This window comes from Triturus cristatus, chromosome 12 (genome assembly GCF_964204655.1).
Source record: "Triturus cristatus chromosome 12, aTriCri1.1, whole genome shotgun sequence".
NCBI classification, from domain to species: Eukaryota; Metazoa; Chordata; class Amphibia; order Caudata; family Salamandridae; genus Triturus; species Triturus cristatus.
In genome coordinates, this window is record NC_140595.1 from 200,942,048 (window position 1) to 200,966,082 (window position 24,035).

At 45.0% G+C, this 24,035-nt stretch overlaps 1 protein-coding gene across 3 annotated transcripts in view; it reads right to left on the reverse strand.

Annotated features, from left to right (window-relative positions):
• FCSK (fucose kinase) overlaps nt 1–16,699 on the reverse strand; it is an 808,393-nt gene extending 791,694 nt beyond the window's left edge. The window contains exon 1 of one of the 3 annotated variants that reach the window (XM_085639472.1): nt 16,546–16,699. The gene's annotated coding sequence lies outside the window, so the exon portion shown is untranslated. The remainder of the gene's footprint in view (nt 1–16,545) is intronic. The other 2 variants (XM_085639470.1, XM_085639471.1) reach the window with 2 other exon arrangements.
• Nucleotides 16,700–24,035: the final 7,336 nt, after the last annotated feature.

Consider the following 24,035-nt stretch of genomic DNA (forward strand, 5'->3'; position numbering starts at 1 on the left):
TTCTCTACCCAAAAACGTCTATACTGCAGTGGCCCCCGGCGTTGCCGCGGGTAAATGCAGTCTTCCTTCAAGTGCCCCCGTTCCTCAGGGTCGTCACGGAACTTGTCGAGGGGGCCAGGGGCTCTCTCCTCCTCCAGGGATGATAAGACCCAGTAAGAGGGCTGCCCCCGTGTCCCCAGGCTGCTCCAGGGGTTATTCCTTCAGTCAGACCCACCGGGCCGCCCTGTATCATGATCACAACAAGCTGGGAAAAAGCAGGGGCCTTTATTCTGACACCAGGCTATGAGACCCTCCAGACTACGAGGCCCCTTCTTATCTCTTTGTCCCTAAAAGGCCTGTGCTTCCTCACCGCAGGGTCTTGACACTGGTCCTGACTCACCAGGCCGGTGTGCCGCTACTGCCGTCGAGAGGCCCTGCAACACAGAACACTGCGTGCCCCATCCAACACTTTCCTCCAAGGTCAGGGCGGGGGGCCACAAGCGGCACAGGGTTCACCTGTTCACAGTATGCACACCCCTCTCCAGCCGGTTCCTCTGCCACACCGTATGGCGGCACCCGCAGTCCACTTACTGCCAGTCACCTGGGCCTCTCAAATATTTACGGTCCCTTGCACCCCCAGCGCCTTCAGCCAAGTCTGTTCCCAGTGCGTCCTACTGGGCCTCAGAGGGATCTGCTCCGTCTCACTGGTGTGTAATAAATTGCAGCTCAGTCCGTCCCGGCCTGTGCTGCATTTATTATTCGCTACTGGGGGCCGGCAGAGGGTGCGCCACCTCTACAGCCCCTTAATCCGCTAGACCGCTGCACTTCTCCGATTGCTCTGCCGGAAGGCGTCCCAGCCCAGGAAGGCCCAACCGGGGGTGAACCTCCAAACTGAGACTGCGGCCCCACGGGTGAACAACACCCCGCTGCATACCACCCGGCTTCCACGTACACACCCCGCCAGGCGACCTCCCGGCCGATGGTTCCCTACCTGGGTGCAACTCAACCTGCTACATTTCTTGAAGGTCCGGGCTCTGCTGGGGGGGCCTCTCAGCATGTGGTTCCAGGGCCCGGGGTGAGGGACCGCCCTCGGCCAGCCCCGCAGAGTGCGTTGGGTGCAAGCCGTCTCCCCTGCAACACGAGTCGTCTCGTTCGCCGCCATGTGATGGCCAGGCCACAGCACAACCCCCGGCGAGATCAGACCGGATCCAACACAGCTACTGCGGTGTCCAGGCCGGGGCCACCATTTTCTCTCCATGGGAAGCACCCGCTTCTATGCTCCAGAGCCGCAGCTCGTATCCCCCCTGATTTCTCTTACAGCAGCAGCAGCAGCTATCCAGGCACATCCTCACACCATTTCAGGTTGCGAAGGGCGTTCTGCCTGCAGGATAAGTACCGGTTTGTCTGTCCAGCCTGCAGAGCCTCACTATGTGCCGGCCATCCTGCAGCCGGCACTCTAGCACCCCCCCAGTAATGTGTTATTATTATGCACTCTGTATATTAAGCGGTTAAAACTCATATAGCTAATCACATTAAATTAACTTGGTGGCAGTACTAACTGCACAGTAGATTTTATCCTCGGAACATTGTACTAACATAACTTGAACAAACTCTTCTACATACTTTTCTTTTTTCGGTTCATTGCTCTCCCACCACATTTTACTTCAAGCAGGGCCAGTTATAACTAAAACTATTATATTAATCAATTGTCATAAAAATGGCTTAGGTACAAAAAGTTAATGCTTGTTTGTTTTTTAAGCAAAAGTGGTCTGATGAACTACATTTGCAATAAAGATTAATTAGCTGAACCTTATGTTCATGTGGATCAGTTCCCTCTTCTAGAATTTACTGCCACTCAGAAACAGATTAAGCACAAAGTCCTTAATGTAGGGCGCGAATATATTGATGCCAAGCACCTGTGGATGTATATTTAGAATGGTCTGCAGCATGTGGAAAGGCAATAGCATCCCCACGTTTATCGCTATTTGTTTTTTACTGAAGTTTGCATGTCTGTTCTGAGTGTCAACTACTGTAACAGCAAATTAACAGGGTGTACCTCTGCCTGAGGACCAGCTCAAACAAATGCATTCTTGGATTTCCAGATACAGAAAAGGTCACAGGGTCAATTGTCAGCTGTACCTGGTCAGAACTTAGGGCTTCATTACGATGTCGGTCAGAAAGGCTCCGGATTTTCCTAACCCGTGTGTAGTAACCATGCTTACAGTGGTATGCAAGTAGAAGCGTATTTATTCACAAGTACATCTATACAGCTTCATAGTTACCTCCAGCTTAACTGACTACAACTCATAGAACTCACTACGATGTCATCCTATTACATCATTGGATTCCACAATAGAAGAAAGATATTTCCACACATCTTCCCCCTTACAAACGATTCATTACAATTGATAAATAAAACATAAACGAATATAGCAAACATAAATACAATAAAACCACTATTCCATTGAATTTGGAATATAAATCTTACACAGATTACCCATACTCTACTCTCTTCCGTCATCCAATTTCACCACAGATCTCATCACTTTAACCAATCTCTGCGGCAGAGAATACTTGCTCTCTCCTTTTCTGACAAAACCCATCCTCTTCGCAACAACCCAATCACCACACCTCATGTCAACACCCTTCACGCTCTTCCTTTTATCGTAGCTCTCTTTGTTGCGCTCATGAGACTCCTTAACCCTTTCAGCAATACACTCACGATCCACCCAAACTTGATTTTTCTTCACACAGGAGACTCCTTGGTCGCAGGTTTTCTGCCTTTGAGAGCAATGAACGGGGAAACTCCAGTGACGGAATGAGGAGTTACCCTATGGGCCCACATCATCTTGTCCAATTCATCTTTCCACATTAATCCATTAGCCAGGGAAAATTGAATGTTGTCTACAATTATTCGATTAACTCTTACAACTAATCCATTGGCCTGTGGCCTAAACAATGCCACTCTGTCATTTTTGATCCCCAACTCAGCAAGGAATTTAGACATTACACTGGAAACCAAGTGTACTCCATTATCAGTGACTAATGTTCTAGGAATACCCTCTTCTAAGAACACTTTAAAAATTCGATCACTTTCATGGATGTAATATTCTCAACAGTTTTGACAGTAAACCATTTACCATGGTAGTCTAACAGAACAATTACAAATCTGTTCCTAATATCCAACCTTTCAATTGGACCCAAAAAGTCCAAAACTCATTTCTCCCATGGTCGATCAGGGACCTTTACACACCCCAACGGTGGTTCACGAACAACTCTACACTTATCACTGTTGCTACATGCACAGCAATCTTTAAACATCTCCTCCACTTCCCTATTCATTTCAGGCCACCAGAAACACTGCCTTAATCTCCTTTTGCTCATGCTCCTCCCTAAATGTCCTTTATGTACAAGCCTAATCAGTCAGCCTTGCTCTCAACACCTTAGGCGGAACAATCCGATTGCATCTTAAGACTTTATCAGCTTGAATACTTAACTGATCTTTCACCTTGACATAGTTTCAATTCCTCACTCAAAGTCGAAACATCTTGCCAACCACAACTTATCGCACATTTTACCTCTTTATACACTTCATCAGCACTCAATGCCTCAGCCCATTCTTCATGTCTCAATGCTAATTCTCCATCAATCAGTGTAGACAAAGGGTCCACTTCTACCATAAAGGAAATCTTTTCCTCATCATTAATAGGCATGTGCGACAAACAGTCAGCGACCACATTTTATTTTCCTCTGACAAAATCAATCGTAAAATTCATATCCATCACTGATAACAACCACCTAGAGATTTGTGGAGTCACGCTCCCTTCAAGGCCCTTACCTCCCTTAAAAATGTGTAATAGAGGCTTGTGATCTGTCCTAAGCATGAAAGGTAGTCCCCAAAGGCAAAACCTCAAATGATTAATTGCCCAACAGCAGGCTAAGGCTTCTTTTTCAACAACAGAATAAGACCTTTCAGCACCTTGTAGACGACGTGATACATACCCAATTCTCTTCATTATCAACTTTCTGGGTTAGCACAGCCCCCAAGCCCACATTGCTTGCATCAGTTGTTAACATGGTCTTCATCCTAACATCAAAGTGACCTAAAGTAGGTGCACAAATCAATGATTCCTTAACATTAATGAAAGCCAATTCACACACCTCATTCCACTCAAACTCCGCTCTTTTCTTTAATAATGCTCTCATTGGCTCGGCAATATCAGAGAAATTGGACACAAACTTAGAACAGTATTCGGCAAGACCGAGAAGTGGTCTCAACAACTCTTTATCAATAGGCCGTGGAGCATAAACAATTGCCCTTACAATACTTTTTTTTGCTTTGATCCCATTGGCAGAAATCTCATGGCCCAAATAATTTACTTGATCTTTCCTTAGTTGGCATTTTTCTTCTTGATAGTTAGTCCATGTTCAGCAATCCTCCTCAACACCTCAAACAACAATTCATCATGGTTTTCAAACGATTTTTTCCACCACCAAAATATCGTCTTGAAAACACAAGACCCTTTCCATTCCCTGAAAAGTATTGTGCATTATCCATTGGACTACCGCTGAGGCTGATGCCAGTCCGAATGGCATCCGACAATAGCGAAAAGCACCCAGCGGTGTAACAAAGGAAGTTAAAGCTTGTGAATCCAGGTGTAAGTTCACTTGATGATAAGCTGCAGACATATCTAAAACGGTGAAAACTTTCCCACCTCCCATTACGCTTAACATTTCTGCAGTATTAGGAAGTGGTTGACGATCCACCCATATGTTCTTATTTAGATCTCTTGAATCAATACAGAGACGAAATTTGTTTTCTTCCTTGGGAGCGACTACAATTGGAGCGAGCCATTTAGAGGCCTTAATGGGTTCAATGATTTTATTCTCTAACACTTTATCAAGTTCTTGTTGAGGTGGCTCCCTCATTAACAATGGAATGGACCTCACTTTATGTACCACCGGAACAGCATTCTTTTTCAAAATTATACGATGTGTGAAACCTTTTAACATTCCTAACTTATCAATAAATACATGAGGAAACGATAACATTAATTTCTTTCCCCACTCCAAATCAACATCATGCATAGTCTCCACCACCATTACAGGCTCCTTAGCATTGGGATCAAGGATAATAGTTAAGTCCTTTTGATGGCCCCACCCCAACAGGTTCCGTCACATACACTCTACCATGTACAACGTTGTTCTTAAAAAATATGGTATTTCCATTCCATCCCTACGTTGTTGATTCTCTTACCACCATAACCTACTGCTCTTATATCAGGTTGTTGCAATGTACTCACTTTTTCAAAAACATCTTTAGATATAATGGTAAACAAACTACCCGGATCCACTAACATCTTAAGTTGAGTATTCCCCAAAGTGATATCGCAATGAGGCTTCTCAAGTTTTCCGGTGCTTTCCTTTTGTACTATCAAGTTTCTATTATTTTGTACAGTATAATTGTGGTTAGAGGTTTCATTAAAAAATCTCACTTCCATCATTTTTGTCAGCTCTGTTGCTGGTGAGCACATTGCCCTAAGGAGGATTATTTTCAATGAAGAAAGCCAACTCCATATAGAGTTTTCCTTGTGGTTCCTTGTGTTAAGGTAAAGCCCCAACTATTAGACACTTGACTCTATATTGCGGGTTCTTCAGGTATGTCTGTTGCTAAACGTGTGAAAAACAAACCTTGAAATAAGAAAATATTCTACCATTTAAGCAAACTGGTTTTACATATACTATTGCTCAACTGACATTAGAAACACTTGGGATAGGGGGGACAAATTTACTGCTAGACTGATCAATTACTTATTTCTCATGAATCGGTTCCAGACTTCCAGTCCTGATGAAGGTTCATTCAAATAACTACTATGAACCAAAACCTTGCCAGTGCCACAAATACTCTGTACTATATGTTGAATACCTTTCTCATGTGTATTTGTTGTGTACATCTAAGAACACCACTGTGCTTAGGGATAAATCTTTTCTTTTTTTTTTAAATACACATCTTGTCTATTCACCCCTCACTGGTTCAGCATACAGTATTTTTTATAGCTCCCAAATTGTTTATCTTTTCTATTTATAAAGTTAATCAGATTTAGGAATTCAATTCATGAACTGTGGAATCCAATTATTGAATAAAATATAAAGTGTGTGTCTTATAAACTAATATATGGCTGATGGGTTGTTAACCTACTCAACATCCATTAAACTCAGAAGAATTTACTTCAGAAATGACTGTATAAGAAGAAAAGAAGTCTAATCATTTGTAACAAACATTGTAATCCTAACCGCAAACAAGGCAAAGGATGTTGCTGGTGGCAAATTAATCAATGGCATGCGCTTTATAACTAGTAATTCTTGCTAAGATGGGATGGCAGTCACCAGAGATTTTAACTTAAGCTAACTGCAAATTCCTCTATTGGATGATGAAATGGAGCCAGGGGCTTCTTACCGGGGAATTTCCGTATTCGCCTCCATTAACACTACACGAGATCGGCTTTGCGGTGCCTTTTTATGGCACATGCTAAAGTCAGAGAATTTTGAATGGCCATTCTCAAGCAGAACCACATGTGCATTATAGAAACGTTTCCAGGTCCAGATAAGGTTCATATCACAAAATCTCGTGACTTCCAGGAGATACGGTCCAGGGCTGATGTGATTGCCCTTAAAAGTACAACATGGGGTCTGACTTCAAGGAAAGAACTCTATTTAATGATGTTCTGTGCCTATATTAAGCCCTTGTTTGAAGAATGGCTCAGGATGAGGTCTGGTTCAGACCTGGCTGTGCTGTAGGATGATTTTAACTTCTCTGAATGTCTCATTGTGCGCTTCACCCAAACAAAAATTGTCAGAGGCTCACAGGAGGTTTGCAAAATGGTATGGTAAGAGATTAATAGAGGAAAAATGATCCTACATAGGAAAATAATGAGGCTATTGAAGCCTCCAGTGGAGCAGCCCTCAAGAACAATGGCAAGCATGATAAAGACTGTATATTGGAAGGTGCAAATAAATGGTAGTTAGAGTCGGAATGGTGCACTGTTTTTACATTTGCCACAGCACAGATACAGCTAGATTCTAGCACTATGAAAATGGACAACACCTTGGCCATATTGTTGCTAATTACTGCGCAATTGACCATGATGCTGGTTAAATGATGGCTTGCTTCTTGGACTATAAAACAATATTTGACTGAGTCAATATAAGATTGCTGTGGCGCAAACTGAACATATAGGAAAATTGCCACTGCTTTTGTTGGCTACAATGACCCTGTACTGGGACAGTTGGATCATGATTAAGTAATGCATGGGCTCAACTCTCCAATAAGGTCCATAAAAACAGGCTGTAAACAGAGGTTTGTAATTGCACCCTTGGTGTTCAGTATATTCAATGTAGATAGGGGTCTGTTCTTAAGTCTTGGCTCTAGACATAGCATGCGCTGTCTCGAAGAGACATGTTGTATGTACTTTGTGGACTTCGGCCCGCCATATGCTTCCCATTTGCTTTCTCCTTCGTCACTCATGTTCTTCGAAACCATTTGTCCATAACTTGCATGCGTCATACCTCTTCCGGTGTTTAAACCTCCCTCCTCAGGAGCGCTTGTGTTTTCGCTGGCTCCGAGCACCGTTTCAGTAAACAGGGCTGTAAATCATCTCCTTGTCTCGTCACATTTGCTGAGCATTCAAATACAGAGATCTAGGGCCATATGTAGGAAGCCTAATACCGGTCGGTAATGGCCGATTTTCGGTAAATATACCGTTACCGACCGGTATTTAGGCTTTTGCTATGTAGGGGGATCATTTCAGGATTCGGTAAATTACCGAATCGGTAATTTTACCGATTCGGTAAATACCGAATCCTGAAATGAGATGTAGGGGGAGTGTGTCGTGGGTGTGGGGATTCGTTATTTACCACCAACTAAAAGTTGGTGGTAAATGACGAATAGGTGTAAAAATGCATTTTTGTGCACTTTGAAGTGTGCAATGTGGCAGACATACATGCCCTTAGGGCATGTATGTGCGCCACATGTGCACACATGGACGAATCAGGGGTGCAACAGGGTGTCAATGTGACACCCTGCCACCCATGATGATGCCTCCCCCATTACCGATTCGGTATTTACCGATTCGGTAATGGCAACTGGCTTCCCATTCATTCCTATGGGCCTCCAGGCCCATAGGAATGAATGGGAAGCCAGTTGCCATTACCGAATCGGTAAATACCGATTCTAAAATACCGATACTTACCGATTCGGTATTTTTTTACCTACATTACATTTACCGATTCATAAATACCGAATCGGTAAAATTCGGTATTTAAGAATCGGTAAATGTAATTTACCTACATATGGCCCTTTATGTCAGACAATGGTTTCAGAGGGCGCCGCAATTATTTAAAGTTGCTTTCTTTTGATTAACACTTCACAGCACATCATGCAGCAAAGGGGTGCAGATGCACATTGACAGATGATACAGTGGACAAATGAAATGCTCTGCTGTATTCAGCTGTACCATATATACGTGGCAGGCTGGTAAGTACATAAGAACCTTGTTATACGCATGCTGTGAGCTAACAGGAAGCCCTTCTCTGACACGTCTTTTCCATTAACTGTTATTCCTTTGCGTGAAGCACAAGTGAGCTGTAAACACTACTGAGCTACACCAGATTTGCACTGCATTCTGTTCTTGAGTCACTTTGTTTGGTATGCAGAGCATATGCCCCAGTCAAAGATCTGTTTTTTAAACTGATTACTTTAATATATATGTGAAGCTTCAGTGCATGCGGTGGCCAATGTTTAAAATATATGGCTCGTCACTCACTCCTTCTCCTGTAGCCTCTTCCCCCTCCCACCCGCCCCATTTCAACCCAGCCAGATGGCCCTCACAACTGAACACGCTACTTTATCTTCCAGAAAATCTATCTTACACAATTAAACAAGACCAGGTCTTCCTCTCCTTGTGGCCTGTGGTAGGGCCTGACCGCTGCTCGCCCAGACAATCCACTTTACTATGTAATAAAATTGCAGCTGTTTTTTGTAGGAAGTTGGCTTTCTATAGAGTAACTAAAATAGTACACTGGGTAGAGAGCCCAGGGAGACCCAGATTGGGATACAGCAAAAGTAGATAATACTAATGCTCTATTTGTGGTAGCATGGGCTAGCATTTAGGCTTATCAGAGGGTAGTCCTAACCATTTGTTGTACTCGTGAAGGCATTCAATGACATACACACTCAAAAATAAATCAGTGACCAATTTACAAAAATAACAGATTTTCATGTAATTTTTCAGACCAAGAACTTCATTCTACATGAAGTAGTTTTTATGACATGAATTTTTCAAGTTCGCAAAATAAATCACTTGTGTGTACAATTGCGCACTATTGAAGTCAATGGGAAAAAATAGAAAAATGCATATAAAATCACACAGTTGGATTTCAAGGTTCACCATCTGGATTTAGTTAAGTAGCAAGGCCAGGCCCAATGTTCCACCAGAGGATTCTCAGGAGCGTCCCGGATTTGGCCGAGAGCAGGATGCTGAGTTTGTGGGTAGCTGGTGCGCTACGAAGAAGGGGACCAATTGAAAACACACTGCACAAGGAGACTTAATGGAAAGTCCGCTGGGTCCCTTTGAGGGAGCAGGTCACAAGGGCTTCAGGACCACGGGAGCACAGCTGGTTCGTCAGTACCCAGACCAGGCAGCTGCAGGGGATCAGTACCTCCACTCCAAGGGAGTTCTTTGGCAATTGGCAGAAGGCTGAAGGAGCTCCAAGGTTCTTGGAGGCCTCACAGTTGCAGCACAAGACAGCACACCACCATTGTTGCTTTCTTAAGGCAGCAGGCTGGGTTAGCCGCCAATTTTCTGCAGCAGGGATTCAGTCGTCAGGTCAGCAGGTCTTCTTTCTCCTTCCTCTCTGTGTCTGTCGAATCTAAGTTCAGAGTCTTGGGATGCCACCTAAGTACTACATTTAGGGCTGTTAGAGGGATGACAGGTAGTAGCCAATGGGCTACCTAGCTTTAGTGTGTCTACATCCTCTAGGTGACCACTTCCTGTGGGAAGGGTCACTCCCCTGACACTAATTGGCCAATTCTCTCTCAAACCAAGATGGAGGGAAATCAAAATTGGGCTCCACATCACCTGCCCCCCCTTTGGGGTGGTTCTGGCTGAATGGGTACCCACCTCCTAATTTAACTAATTTTCCTGCCTGTCCTCCCCCCAAATGTGGAACAGGAAAGGGGGGGTTTCATCCTCCACTTTCTGGAGATGCCTGGTTGCATTTTAAAGGCGGCATCCCCTTTGAACCTTCCTGCCTTCGATTGCCATCCTGGCCTGGAAGCACCTCTGCCCAGAGCAGACTTTGTTCCTGGCCTCTGAGAGCATTGGCTCTTATCCCATGAGGTTAGAAACATGTCTGGTGGTGGCAGGCTGGCTAAGACTAGTCAGTGCCCACAACAGTGCTTGGTAGGTTTTCAAGGGACCCTCTAAGAGGGTCTCCTGTGTGCATTTATTAATTAATCCAAAACTGGCATCAGTGAGGATCTATTAAGATGAGATGTTTGGTACCAAACATTTTAGGGTACAGTGAAACCACCATGGAGCCAGGAAACTCGTAATGACAAGTATCCAGCCCATGCACTCTCTTTGGCTTCCCTGTGCACTTACACCATCAAAGAATGGCTTAGATATTGCAGGGTCAAATCTGCTCATACAGATATATCCACACATGGACTATAGTGCACCCTGCTTAAGGGATATAAGACCTGCAGTAGGGGTGACTTACCAATACCTCATGCAGTGTATGGGGGCATGGCACACAGGGCTGTTTGCCATGTTGACTCTTCGGTTTCCTCTGCACTAAGACAAACAGCCTCCAATGGCAACTTGGATGGTCTTGGGTGAGGGGTCTCTGGGGTGGCACAATTTGTACTGCAGGCCTAGAGGACCCTCTTCAGTACCTATTCCCTAGGTACCAGGGATACCATTCACTAGGGACTTACAGGGATTACTGAAGTTGTGCCAATCATGGTTCAGTTTTGGGAAAGAGACCTGGCACAGTGAACCTGGTTAGCAGGGACACAGTGCACTTTCAATTCGAAATCACATCATACACCAGGCAAAAAGTGGGGGCTAAACATGACAAAAGAGGCACTTTCCTATAGTTTTTATTTTCAGTTTTATTCCATTACTCTCTTGCGATCTCTTCAGTGATCATAGTTGGGACGCAATACTACCTCTGTGGCCCCATGTAACAACACTCTGAACAAAATGGAACTAAGCGTGCTGGTGTGAATATGGTTCATGGATTCAAGTCTCAGCGCTTTAAACGCTTACCCAACTGGCAGCTTTATGAAATGTGTCTACTATGCAACCACTAGACACATTAAATGTTTCACTTGTTGCATGTGCTCACTTGTCATATGTGTTTGCATTTTTTTATTTGCTGTTTAGTCTGCTTGCGGCAAATGCCTTCTTGCTCCATGTATCATCCAGTTACATCGAATAATATACTGTGTGTGACTTTTCGTTGCATATGTTTGCTGCTTACATACAGGGCTGGACTGGGAACGCAAACCAGCCCTGGCAATTAAGTAGGACCAGCCGCGGGGGTGCTGGTGGGAAACACCGCTGCTGCTTTTGGTACAGGGGGCCGATATTGCAGCACTGCTGCAAAACTGGCCCTGTATAACAAATGCCCCCCCCACCAGTCTAAAACCAGCCCCCACCCTTCCTGCCCACAAAGAAAATGCCCGGTGCCCGCTATGGCCAATCCGGCCCTGCTTACATATGTCCCCCTGTTGCCCCTAGTTACTTGCTGCAAATTTCTGCTTGTTTCTTCTGAACGTTTGACAGAATTTGAAGTGCACAGCATGTCATTTTCTGTTCTGAGACATCTTAAGCACGGTATAATTTAGATGGCTCTGTGGAACACACATCCATTTCCCGGAAAATTTACTAACTTCAAGTGTGGTGAGTGCGATGCCCAGTCAGCTTGCAGCAGTTCCGATTACAGTTTACTGCCACAGTTCCTCACGTAGGAGTAACATTTTAAACTCTCCTGATCCAGAGGTCTGTGTGTGTTGGATGGGATAATTTTGATACTTTAAATGCTTCAGTTGAAGTGTCATTCAGTGAGTCTCCTGTGCTGTGGTCAGAAGTTAGTGGGTAATGGGTCCCGATCCTTAGCAATCCTGCGATACTCAAGGCTAATAATTATGTTTTACTTGTTCATGGCAATCGGAGACCCCTTCCCCATTATTAGTACTGAACTTAGCGGTGTGCCAGAACAAGTCAGAATCGTCACTTTTTTTTAAGGAGCAAATTCCAATTTTAATGCTCTTTAAGAGATCTTTATGAAACTTGACTCTTTCCAGGATTCAGAGTCATGCACAGTAGTAATGGATCATCGATCCATAAAGCAACAGAATATTTTAAATGGACAGCCAATACATGTTTTGCCCCCTTACATCGGCCATCCGGCTTCCTCAGGGTGTAATGTTTATTTAAAGTAAGATGAAATCCTTAGTTAGCGTTGCGAGAAGATAAGATTTGAAAAAAGGAGACGTCTGGTCACTAACATGTGGTTAAACTCAATCGGCATTGGCTCCTGTGCTGTGAAACCGAAGCTGGGAAGACAGCTAAACAAGCCTCCCTGCCAGGTTGCCTGATGGCCTGAAAGAAATGCAAATGTGAGCACCATGTTATACTGCAAATGTAAAAGGTAATCTGCAAATGTATAGGATGCATAGTAGATGGTACTGGCTTTAATTGATCAAATCACTTGAAGCTTTGTGATGACAAAGATGTGTTATTTTTGAGTGGTAGTGCAAAGAGTTAACAACTGAGCTGTGAAGTGTGTGCTTTTAATTGTAATTGTGTTTATATAGCGCTTACTGCCCCTGGAGGTGTTGACGGGTCAGTTATATATAAAAATTGCATTACGGACAGTCTGGTTATTACTGAAATCTATATTTTGGATGCACCATTTTGTCTTAAATCTTTTGCGCATTTTGTTGCAGTATATCTTATACTTTGTGTAAAGCAAGTTTAAAATAGTGACTTACATATTTACAGTGCTTTCTGTCACAGGCTGTGACCTCGTAGCACTTAAAATACACAAGTCACTAGTATTCAATGCACCAACCAAGACTTCATTCTCTGACTCTCTGGTTACACACAGACCTCTTCAGTGCATTAACTAATAGAGGTTTCATAATGTACTACAGTGCATTTCCCACTGAGTAACAATATTTTTCATTTATTTTTCATTTAAGCTGTGTGTTATTTTATATGTAGCTACCTGACATTGAAAGACCAAAAACACTTGCAGAATATTTTTTTAGCCACACCTTTAACACCGCCCCCACTCTCACTGACCCCACCTCCTCCACATGCATCACAGTTCCCATACTTTTATTTAATGCACTTCAGCCGTGCTCCGATTACTTAATTAAAACATACTCTGTGTCCGATTTACTAGCATTGTTAACTGTGCGCTTATTTAATAAAGCCGATCTACTGTCTATACTGGAAAGCTGGGAATCATTTTTAAGTCTCAGCCAGACAGCACATGCGCTGTCTCTTTGAGACATATTTTCTGATAGTGGGCTTGGAGGCTGCCTATCACTTACCATTGAATGGCTTCAGAGCCACTCTCAGATGCTTGCTTCCTGCTGGTCAGCTCTCCCGTGGCCACTTCCTTCCTCTCATAGGTCTCGGCTAGAAAGCACATGCACTGTCTGTAAGATGTACTCTCAAATTAAAGAGAGCTAGCTATGTCATAGCGCTTTTTTCCATAACTTTCAGCCATGTTGAACGGCAACAATGCTGCTATTCAACATGGTCAAAGACATTGACAGCGCCAATAGCTCTTGGATTGTCGAGACCAATGGACTTTGCCAATACTTGTTAATGAAAGAGTTTTGGTCTCTGAGTAATTGCACTTCTCCATTTCCCTTTCAAGCAGTGCTGTACAGTAGTGGGATCGCCCCAGATCCTGGTTCTGGCAGCTATTTGTCGCCAGATCTGGGATCCGGACGACAGAGGGAAATATGCTGAATTTGTCCTGATGTCATTTTCCAACATAGGTACACAGTTGAGCAGAGCTCACAAGCTATCTGCATTCCGTTCATTGCAGCAACCTGCAGGTAGTGAGGGTGCTATCTTATTCTCACTTCCAGCCGGGCACAAACAAAGGCCTGAATAAAAAGGCCTACTATAAAGAAACAAGGGAACCCAAGTAAGGTCTGCCAGGGACCTTGGGAATTAAGTTATTTTTAAGAACAGTGTCCCTAGAGAAACAGTAAAAAGGAGGCAGAAATGAATATAGACCCACTCAGTACTATATTTGTATAACTTGTCCAGCCGGACAGAGGCCAGATATTTAATATTTTAAATTTGAATAGGAACAATACAGACAAGACAATTTGTAAGTGGGACACAAGCCTGCATCCAACTAAACAAAGAGGGACAAACAATGAAGAACACAAAAGGCTCAGGCAAAGCTGTAGGTTTGTTAAACACTCAATTTTCAATGTAACAAACAAATTGCAAGAGAACACCTTTACACATTAAATGACAATTTAGAGCAGTGTATAAGGTGTATCGGGTGTCAACGGTGTTTTGATCCATATATACAATAAATGGATCATCATCAGGACATTTAGAATAAGCATGCCTGTGTGCAATTGCCTGTAATAAATGTTGGCAACTCCCGCATGGATAGTAACAAATATGGAACTGAGGGCACGAATGGTGAACAGACAGACCAAGAAAAATACAATCAGGGGTATAGGGGAACCGGACCACTTAGAGAGTCAAAGGTAATGGTGGCTTGCATTTACTGTCTGCAACTCAGGAACACGGACCTAGCACAACCCTATATCTGGAATTAGGCGCACGCGGCTGCGGCTCCCTCCCCCATTGGGATACTCAAGCCATCACGCCTTCCCATCACTGGATGGGTCTCACTAATACTGCGCCATTACCTTTGACGCTCTAAGCGGTCCGGTTCCCCTACACCCCTGATTGTATTTTTCTTGGTCTGGCTGTTCACCATTCGTGCCCTCAGTTCCATATTTGTTACTATCCATGAGGGAGTTGCCAACATTTATTACAGGCAATTGCACACAGGCATGCTTATTCTAAATGTCCTGATGATGATCCATTTATTGTATATATGGATCGAAACACCGTCGACACCCGATACACCTTATACACTGCTCTAAATTGTCATTTAATGTGTAAAGGTGTTCTCTTGCATTTTGTTTGTCACATTGAAAATTGTGTGTTTAACAAACCTACAGCTTTGCCTGAGCCTTTTATGTTCTTCATTGTTTGTCCCTCTTGGTTTAGTTGTATGCAGGCTTGTGTCCCACTTACAAATTGTCTCGTCTGTATTGTTCCTATTAGGATTTAAAATATTAAATATCTGACCTCTGTCCGGCTGGACAAGTTATACAAATATAGTACTGACTGGGTCTATATTCATTTCCCCCCCTTTTTACTATTGTTTCTCTATGGACCACTGTTCTTAAAAATAAATGAATAAAAAGGCCATCAGCCCTTTGTTGAAGTATCATCCTGACCAGGAGCCATGTGGAGCCTAACACCTAGACGTCAATGCAGTGAAAGAAAACAAAGACGCACAGTTTATCCCTTCACAAGTACTTTGGAGAAGCTATGACTTGGAGGCAGGATTTAGACTTTGTTTAACCCTTAATGTAAGAGATGTTCATGCATTGTAAGAATGCAAGATTTATCTGAATTATATGCAATCACACTATTAATGATTTAAATGCCACCTACTAATATGTTTCTATTTAGTTCTTTTTTAGCCCTACTCATCCCTGCGTAGGCTGTCAAAGCGCTTTCATATCTGACACAGAGACACAATAAAGAGTAAATCAATGCACAGCAAATGTTACTTAAACACGAGGGTTATATGGTGTAGGAATCACATATTGTCCATATTTGTAAACTTTATATGTTAAGAGTAAACTGTCAGGCGAAACACAAAGTCAGTCAGGCTATAAAACGTAACTTAGTGATTGAGATTGTCTGTAATAAAGATGTTATTAATTCCCAGAGGAGCCAATCCTTGCATTCTTAAAATAACTATAGATTGAGTAAAAACAATAAGGATCTATTCTAAACCCATAACTCACAGTCTGCATGCAGCTCCTTGATGCAGGTAAATGGATCAGTGTGCTATTTAATTAGGAGGGCTGCAAACGTATGAGCTCAGAGACAGGGGAGGGTGGGGAGGGGTGTATGCGCGTGAGAAAGGGTCATACGGCGAATGGTTCTTCCTGTCACTCTCATGACAGGCTCTCTTTCTGTCGTTTCTCGGTCTCACTCTGTCAACCTCGTTCATTCCAATGCTGCATGAATTCTACATTTGTGATGTGGCTGCTTTCCCCCAGGAAGTCTCCGGAAGGAGAACCGTAAACCAGTCCTCAGAGTCGCTTTCCCTTCATAAACACTCTAGTCGCCTCCTAAAACTGAGCCCCAAGGTCAGCCCTCCTAGACTTTGGAGCGCAGCCTTCTCCCTGCCACCCCCAACACTCACCAGTGCGGGGCTCTGAAGCGGCTGCCTCTGCTCCGGATCGGTCCTCCTCCCTCTGGTCGTGCAGTGCACGCTGGGACTCGTAGTCCCTCGGCCCCAGCCTGGCTGTGTGTGCAGAAGGGTACGTAACTTAATGCTGCTTTAATGATTGGGTCCAATCCTCCGCAGCGTTCGGCCATGCAACACACGCACTTGTCCCTGATGAGGGGCTTGAAGGGGCTTAAATCATGTCCTGACATCACGATAAAACTACAATCCCCGAAATACCTATCGCACGACAAGATCCAAGTACTACAGAAAATAGCCAATCGGAGAACGTCATCTGCTTTTTATGTCGTCACACTTCCTCTTTCCTTGTCATTGTTTGTATAGTTAAGAGGACCATGTCTGTATCCTTCTGCTGGGTGATTGGGTAACTTAAGGGCAAGGGGGCAAAAGTCGTAACCTGCCAGTGTAGGGAGTACGTGTACTGGTAACTGATTCGTTTATGAGTACTTATTGGATCAGTTTTGCAAGGTTGCCATCTTTACTTCTAGCAAAATACCGAGTGTAAGCACCGAACATGAAGTGTACGCGCCACATGTTTTATTAACAAACATGGATGCGTTCGCAGACAGGTTTACTTGTATTTTTACGTGCCGTCTGTCACCTCCACGGTCTTGCACAATATGCCTGTTGCAGAGCTCTGCGTGCATCTGGCAAATGACATGTTTATTTCCTATGTAAACCTAGCAGAGTCGAATCCAGCACTTTTTGCAGAGTTCTGCATATTTTATCATTTTTTTTGCATCTTTTATATAGCGCGAACTTGACCCGAAGGTATTGGAGCATCGTATTTACATTACACATTCAGTCACAGGGAGATTAAGTGATTTGCCCAGAATCACACGATGTGGACGCGACCTCGAGGCTCGAACCCTGGTTTCCTGCTCCAAAGTCGGCAGTTTAAGCCGACGGACCACATCCTCTCCCCAAATATATATAATCCAAAGGTAACACGTTCCTATCCATCCAGTTGAATGGGACATCCACAGCAGGAAAAATCTGTTTGTAATCAGTAAGGCATAAGTGGGAATTCTTGCTGAGCATTACCATTTGTCTAAGGATGAAAACATGAGTTTTATTGAGATGGTTAATGAATAGCATCTGTTAATAATTGGCATAACGTGCAGTTTGTATAGTCTGCTATATAATTAGTCATTAGTGTGATTGCGTACAGTGATTGGAGCAGGGGCCCAGAGATTTTCATAGAAGCCAGCTGCTGGTGCTGACGAATGCCGGGTTTCAGCATACCAGGGCTGCCTAGTTTTGATTCAGCTTGATGCCTCTTTCTTCCACCCCCAACAAGCGGTCTGTGGATCAGTAGGGTGGGGGGAGCACGTCCGTACCGGGGGTTGTGACTGTGAGTCCTGGTGTGACGCTTTGAGTCCTAGTCCTGCTTGCTGCAGGGCCGGATGAGGGTTGATTCATAATTGGTTGCTATGGATGAGGAGGCAGAACCCAGCAGCATCTCGGCTAAGCTATGTTATTGGCAAATTGTTTGACCTAAGGCAGAAGTGGGCGCTTCTAGAGCAGGGCCATAATGATCAGGCCAGGCAGCATGACAAAGGTCGTTTCGGCACTCGCAGAATGGTGCAGGCTGTTAAGTAGTGCCATTGCAGAACATAGATTTGTCAACATTCCTCAAGGAAATGATTATTAGCAGGAAGGTATTGAACCATGGTTAGCATTTGGTTGTGGGTTCGTGCTCAACAAGAGTAAGGGAAGTGCAGCTGTATCGCTTCTATTTTCGCCCGGGACTGGGGCTGGCAATGTCATCAACCTTTGTAGCCACACACTGATGAGGCTAAGACACACTTGCGTTGGTGCAACGGGCACTCAGCAGTTGAGTCAGATGAGTGTCATCATACCCGGTATAACGTCAGTGATAACACGTAAGGTTGTGGCTACACTAGAACAGGCACTCTAGGGCAGCTGGGGCGGGAGTGTGCCAGTGCCAAGAGGGTGCGGGTTGCCTGGTTAGGGCTGCTTGTTGGGAAGGAGCACTAATACGGTAGCCACAAGAGCACATGTTGCATTCATAGAAGGCTAAATTGCAACTTTATGGCATGGTGCCAGTTGCTGCAGTTACGTGTATGTTCCTTGGCAGTGTCAGGAACATCCAGTATGTAATGTTGGTGGTTAGCCTGTTGTCATGCTTTTCAGAGGTGTTTTAGCTCAGTCCTGGCCAAGCATGGGTTAGAGGCCGGTGGTCTGCCCTGGGATTCGTGTTAACAGGCAGGTGTAGCAGCAGAACTTAGAGGGGCTTGGGTCTGACCTCTGGTTACAAGGGCAGAGCCTGGTTGCTCACTTAGCAGCCCGTCCTTGGGTGCGACGAAACAGGTACCATTGATTGAGTACCGGTAACGAGTAACTTCTCCCGCCATCCAGCACTAGCTTGCAGCGATGCAGGTTGTGGAAGTGGCCTTCCAACGGGGGCGATTTGGGCCATATGATTGGGGGAATCTCCTGGGAAACATATTTGGGCTACTAAGTGGCAGGAGAACTATTGGCTTTCCTAGTATTCAACATAGAGAGGTAGTTATGCTGTGGTTCCCCCTGGGTCACGCTGTCCTGTCGGCTCTCTGGTATGCTAGCAGAAGTTTGGGAGAGCAAGGCTTCACATAGGGTGGTGTCTGTCGGAAGGTGATGGTCATACTCCGACTAGTGCTAGACTCAGATACTGAGGAAAGAGGAAGTAGTGCAGGCTTGTCACCCTTAACTTCACCCGCATTGGCACTTCCGGGCAGGAGTGGCTTGTCATATGTATTGTTCTTCAGCCAGGCTAAGGTAACACTGGACCAACGCCTATATTAGGTTTCTGGTCACATCAGTCTCAATACACGGGGATTTCACAGAGCAAAGCGGTTTTGGCTTCATCAGGCATGATCTTATACACGCCAAGTCCACAGGGTGCCTGGAGGGAGATGGGGTGCACCTCTCTAGTTTAGGCATGGATCCTTTCCTACTGGACCTAGGGGAAGCTTTGGCTGCAGCAGGTTGTAAGGAAATAAGGCTACCTTGGTGGGGGGCCCTGGTAGTGACGGTGGCCACTCCCAAGGCTGTGGAGGAGTTACAGGGCGATCCAGAGTCTGCAGATACCAAGGGTACTTCATGCAGCAGCACAGTGTGGTGCTAAGCCAGGATACCCAGGGATGTCTAGCGTTGTCCCCTGGAAGAACTACGGCGCCCCGTTAGTCCTATGGGCGGTTGTGGGTCTGAGCAACCGGGGGCTGCCATAATACGCTCGGCCCACCTCTTACGGGGGGGCGTGAGTAAACAAGTGGACTGGTGGTCCACTGATGGGAGGGGGTGGCCCCTCCCAAGGTTTGGTATGCACCAATTGGCGACTGCCACGGTGTGATTCAGGCTTATCAGACGGGCATAGGGGTTTGCCTGCCCTGGGATCGGATCGCCCGTAAGATAACCCACCATGTTTGCATAATTGGTTATGCTAATAAACCTGCAGCAATATTTCTCCACCTACATATGTGTCGTGTGGTTTATTTATGTATCTGTGTGTTGTGACAACAGTTGCCGATATTGGCACTATGCAAGGCTGCCCGGGGGGTTGCGCAGCAACCCCCCTAAAAGGGCGGCCGCCTTAGTGCCGCATAAGGCACTGTGGGCAGCCTGTCAAGTTCCTGGCTTGGGCCAGGGAAGACGTCCGGCAAGGGATCTTCCGGCGGAAGGGGGAGGGGGCAGGGGTATATAGGCTGTCCCCGCCCCCTCCTCGCCCTCTTGTCCCTCTCGTCTCGCCTTGCCCGCCCCTCCGTTTACCCAGCAGACGGAGGTACAAAGGAGGGGGGGTTACGCTTCTAACATGTTACTTTGTGTTGCAGGAGGATCCAGAGTCTGCAGATACCAAGGGGTACTTCATGCAGCAGCACAGTGTGGTGCTAAGCCAGGATACTGTATGAGGAATGAGCAGTTCCTGGGAGTTACTGACTAGGGAGGGGGGAAAAGGGGAAGAACAGGTCTTTCTTCGAAATGCCCTCACACACCCCAAAGGATGTCATGCTTCATCATTTGGGCATTTGCCCCTCGTCAGGCCAGCGCTGCAATGCCTGACGGGCTCCCGAAACCGGGGCTCTTTATCAGGGATCTTTTGAAGAAGCCATATGGGTGCGTGTGGGTGTGAGGGCTGGGTAGTGCACAAGGAGTGAGGTATATAAAAAAGGTATAGAGCCGTCCTACTTAATTCAAGTTTTTATTACTGAGGTAGCTCCAGCCTTATTAAAATTATGTAGAAGCCCTATTTAGGAATAATGTTCCGTGAGGGCTAATCAAGCGTGGATGTGGTCAGCCAGGATACCCATGGATGTCTAGCGTTGTCCCCTGGAAGAACTACGGCGCCCCGTTAGTCCTACGGTCGGTTGTGGGTTTGAGCAACCGGGGGCTGCCATAATACGCTCCGCCCACCTCTTACGGGGGGGGCGTGAGTAAACAAGTGGACTGGTGGTCCACTGATGGGAGGGGGTGGCCCCTCCCAAAGTTTGGTATGCACCAATTGGCGACTGCCACGGTGTGATTCAGGCTTATCAGACGGGCAGGTGGCATAGGGGTTTACCTGCCCTGGGATCGGATCGCCCGTAAGATAACCCACCATGTTTGCATAATTGGTTATGCTAATAAACCTGCAGCAATATTTCTCCACCTACATATGTGTCGTGTGGTTTATTTATGTATCTGTGTGTTGTGACAACAGTTGCCTATATTGGCACTATTGCAGGTGCTTTTCCATCCCTTTTGCTGATGTTTTCCTGCGTCTCTCTTCTTTCATCCTTTTCTGCCTCTCTTGTTCTGGGCCAAAGTCTAATGATGAGAAAGAAGGCCCAGCCCCTAAAAATGAGTGCTGCTACAGGGGCATAGCCACTATTGGCGTGGCAGAGCAGTGGCACCAGGGCACAATGCCCTTAAGGGCCCATTGAACCCTGATAATTGCTGTATACGACCCCCCCCACCCGCCTTCTGCTGCAAAAAGTGAAAAATAAAATGATAATAAACCAGGTTTATTATCATTTTATTTTTCTCTCTCGGACGAGTCTTGGGGGCGGGGCCATTGGGTTGGCGGGAGGGGGAGGTCACAGGGGGGAGAGGGGTAAGCACTGTGATTCAGTGTGCATGACGGTTTGGCAGGCCGGCCAATGCGTAATGTGCACTGAAGGCCTCTCCAACCCCAGCGCAGACCCAGTCTCCCTGGGAGTGCAAATCGAAGGCGCTCAGGCCAATCCTGATGCTGCTCTAATGAATGAGAGCAGTATCAGGATTGGCTGCTGGGGATTCTGGGAGTCTGTGCTGGCGAGAGGGAGAAGGAAAATAGTGGCTGTGTGGCAGGACGGGCTGGTAAGTTATTAAACAAGCATTTGCAATGCAATAGGTCTCGCATTTGTTGCAGTTGGAGCTACTGGCATTGTAAATGGCAGTGTTTTTTATCAATGTTTTTGTTTGCAGTGGAGTGATTATTTATTTATTTATTATAGATGCTTTTGAAAGTATCTGTTAGCAAATCAGTAGTAAACTGACGAAGCAAATGCCCCCAGAACCTAGCATCAGAGGGAAAAGATGGTTTAACAAAGATTGTACTAGGGCCCATTCCGCCCTCCTAAAAGCACTAAAGCAGAACCCCAGAAACAGGGAGCATATAAAAAGGCTGAGGAAACTCTATAAACAAGCTACTCTGTTAAGAAAAAATCAGATTAAGGATGAGGCATGGGACAAACTTTTGTCCCCGGAGGTCCTGAGGGATAGTGGAAAATTTTGGAAAAGTATTAATGATCCCTACTTTTCTAGTGAGGATAATTCTCGCCTGGATTGTATCATCCAAGATGAGTTATGGATTGCCCATTTTGAGCAAATATATGGCAGTCAGGGTGCTGAGAGTTTGCAAGAATATACTTCTAATTCGGACTCATCGTCAGGAATGGTCTTCCAGGAGAAAGAAGTATTAAAAGCAATAATGGAGACCATGATTAACAAGGCACCACGCCCAGATGGGGTCCCGGCGGACCTCTATAAAAGTTTTCCTAAATTTTGGCAAGGATATTGACTAACATCTTTAATAATTTAGGCTCCAATACCCTGCCCACATCTTGGTCAAAATCCACTATCATTCCGGTATTTAAAAAAGGCCAGAGGGATGATCCAGCTTGCTACAGGCCAATCTCCCTGATAGATTCTGCTGTAAAGATTTTAGGTAGAGTTATTTTAGCTAGATTGACAGATTATTTTGAGGGTAGGGGGATCCTCTCTAATGCTCAATATGGATTTAGAGCAAAAAGGAGCACATTAAATCAATGTCTTAATCTACAGCTCCTTATCAGTAAATATACTGTTGCCAAAAAGGGCTCCCTCTACCTGGGATTTATGGACCTATCAACAGCTTTTGATTTAGTTAATAGGTCCAAGCTCTGGCAAATTTTAATTGATATGGGGATCGATCGCACATTGGTTAAATTTCTTGCCGATCTCCACTGTGGTTTGATCGCCTCTATACGAGTAACTCAAGACGGCAGATGCACAAGGTATTTTAAATCAGAAAGAGGTGTTAGGCAGGGGTGCATTTTGGCCCCCCTGCTTTTTACATTATACATGAATGCTTTAGAACCTGCCCTGAAGGGAGCATCATTAGATGTTCCGAGAGTAGGAGATACAACAATACCAGTTCTCCTTTATGCTGACGACGCAGTTCTTCTGGCACGCACAGGCATCGGGCTAAATAAATTATTAATGACATTTATGGAATCACTTAATCTAAAAATAAATGCTAAGAAATCACACGTAATGATAGTGGGGGAACAAAGAAAAACACATTGACATTTTTTTGTGGCAAAGACGAGGTTAGTAGGGTCCCTGCCTTTACATATCTAGGTATTCTATTTGACGAGAAGGGGACCTGGGGTCCGCAAATGAAACATAAAAGAAATGTATTTGCAAGATCTACATCAGCTCTTATGGGTTTCTCAAAACGCCTAGGAGCCAGACCCATGGAAGCTATTATAAAGGTTTACAAGGCAAAATGCCTTGCAATAGCTACTTATGGTTCTGAGATCTGGGGGTATGTTACAGAAAACCAGCAGATCCAAGTGGTGGAAAATACATTTCTAAGATCCTTACTTTCAGTGCCACAGTCAACCCCCATTTTCTCGATACACGTGGAGACGGGGCTGGATTATGTCCTAGATAAAGTAAAAATGGGCCCAATAATATGTTGGCTCAAGACCTGGCTTAACGATGAGATCTCTTTAAACCACATGATTCTAAAAGATTGTTTGGCTTTAGATATGGCCAGTAAAATCCAGTGGTTAGCATACATTAAATTAACCCTTAAAAAACTCGGTAGGCCGGAGATTTTCTCGGCGCCAGAAACTATTAAGAAAGCAGATCTGGGAGGAGGAGCCTAGCGCTTGACCAAGATGGCCGCGTGAGCTCCGAGCTCCCGAGACCCTCGCGCC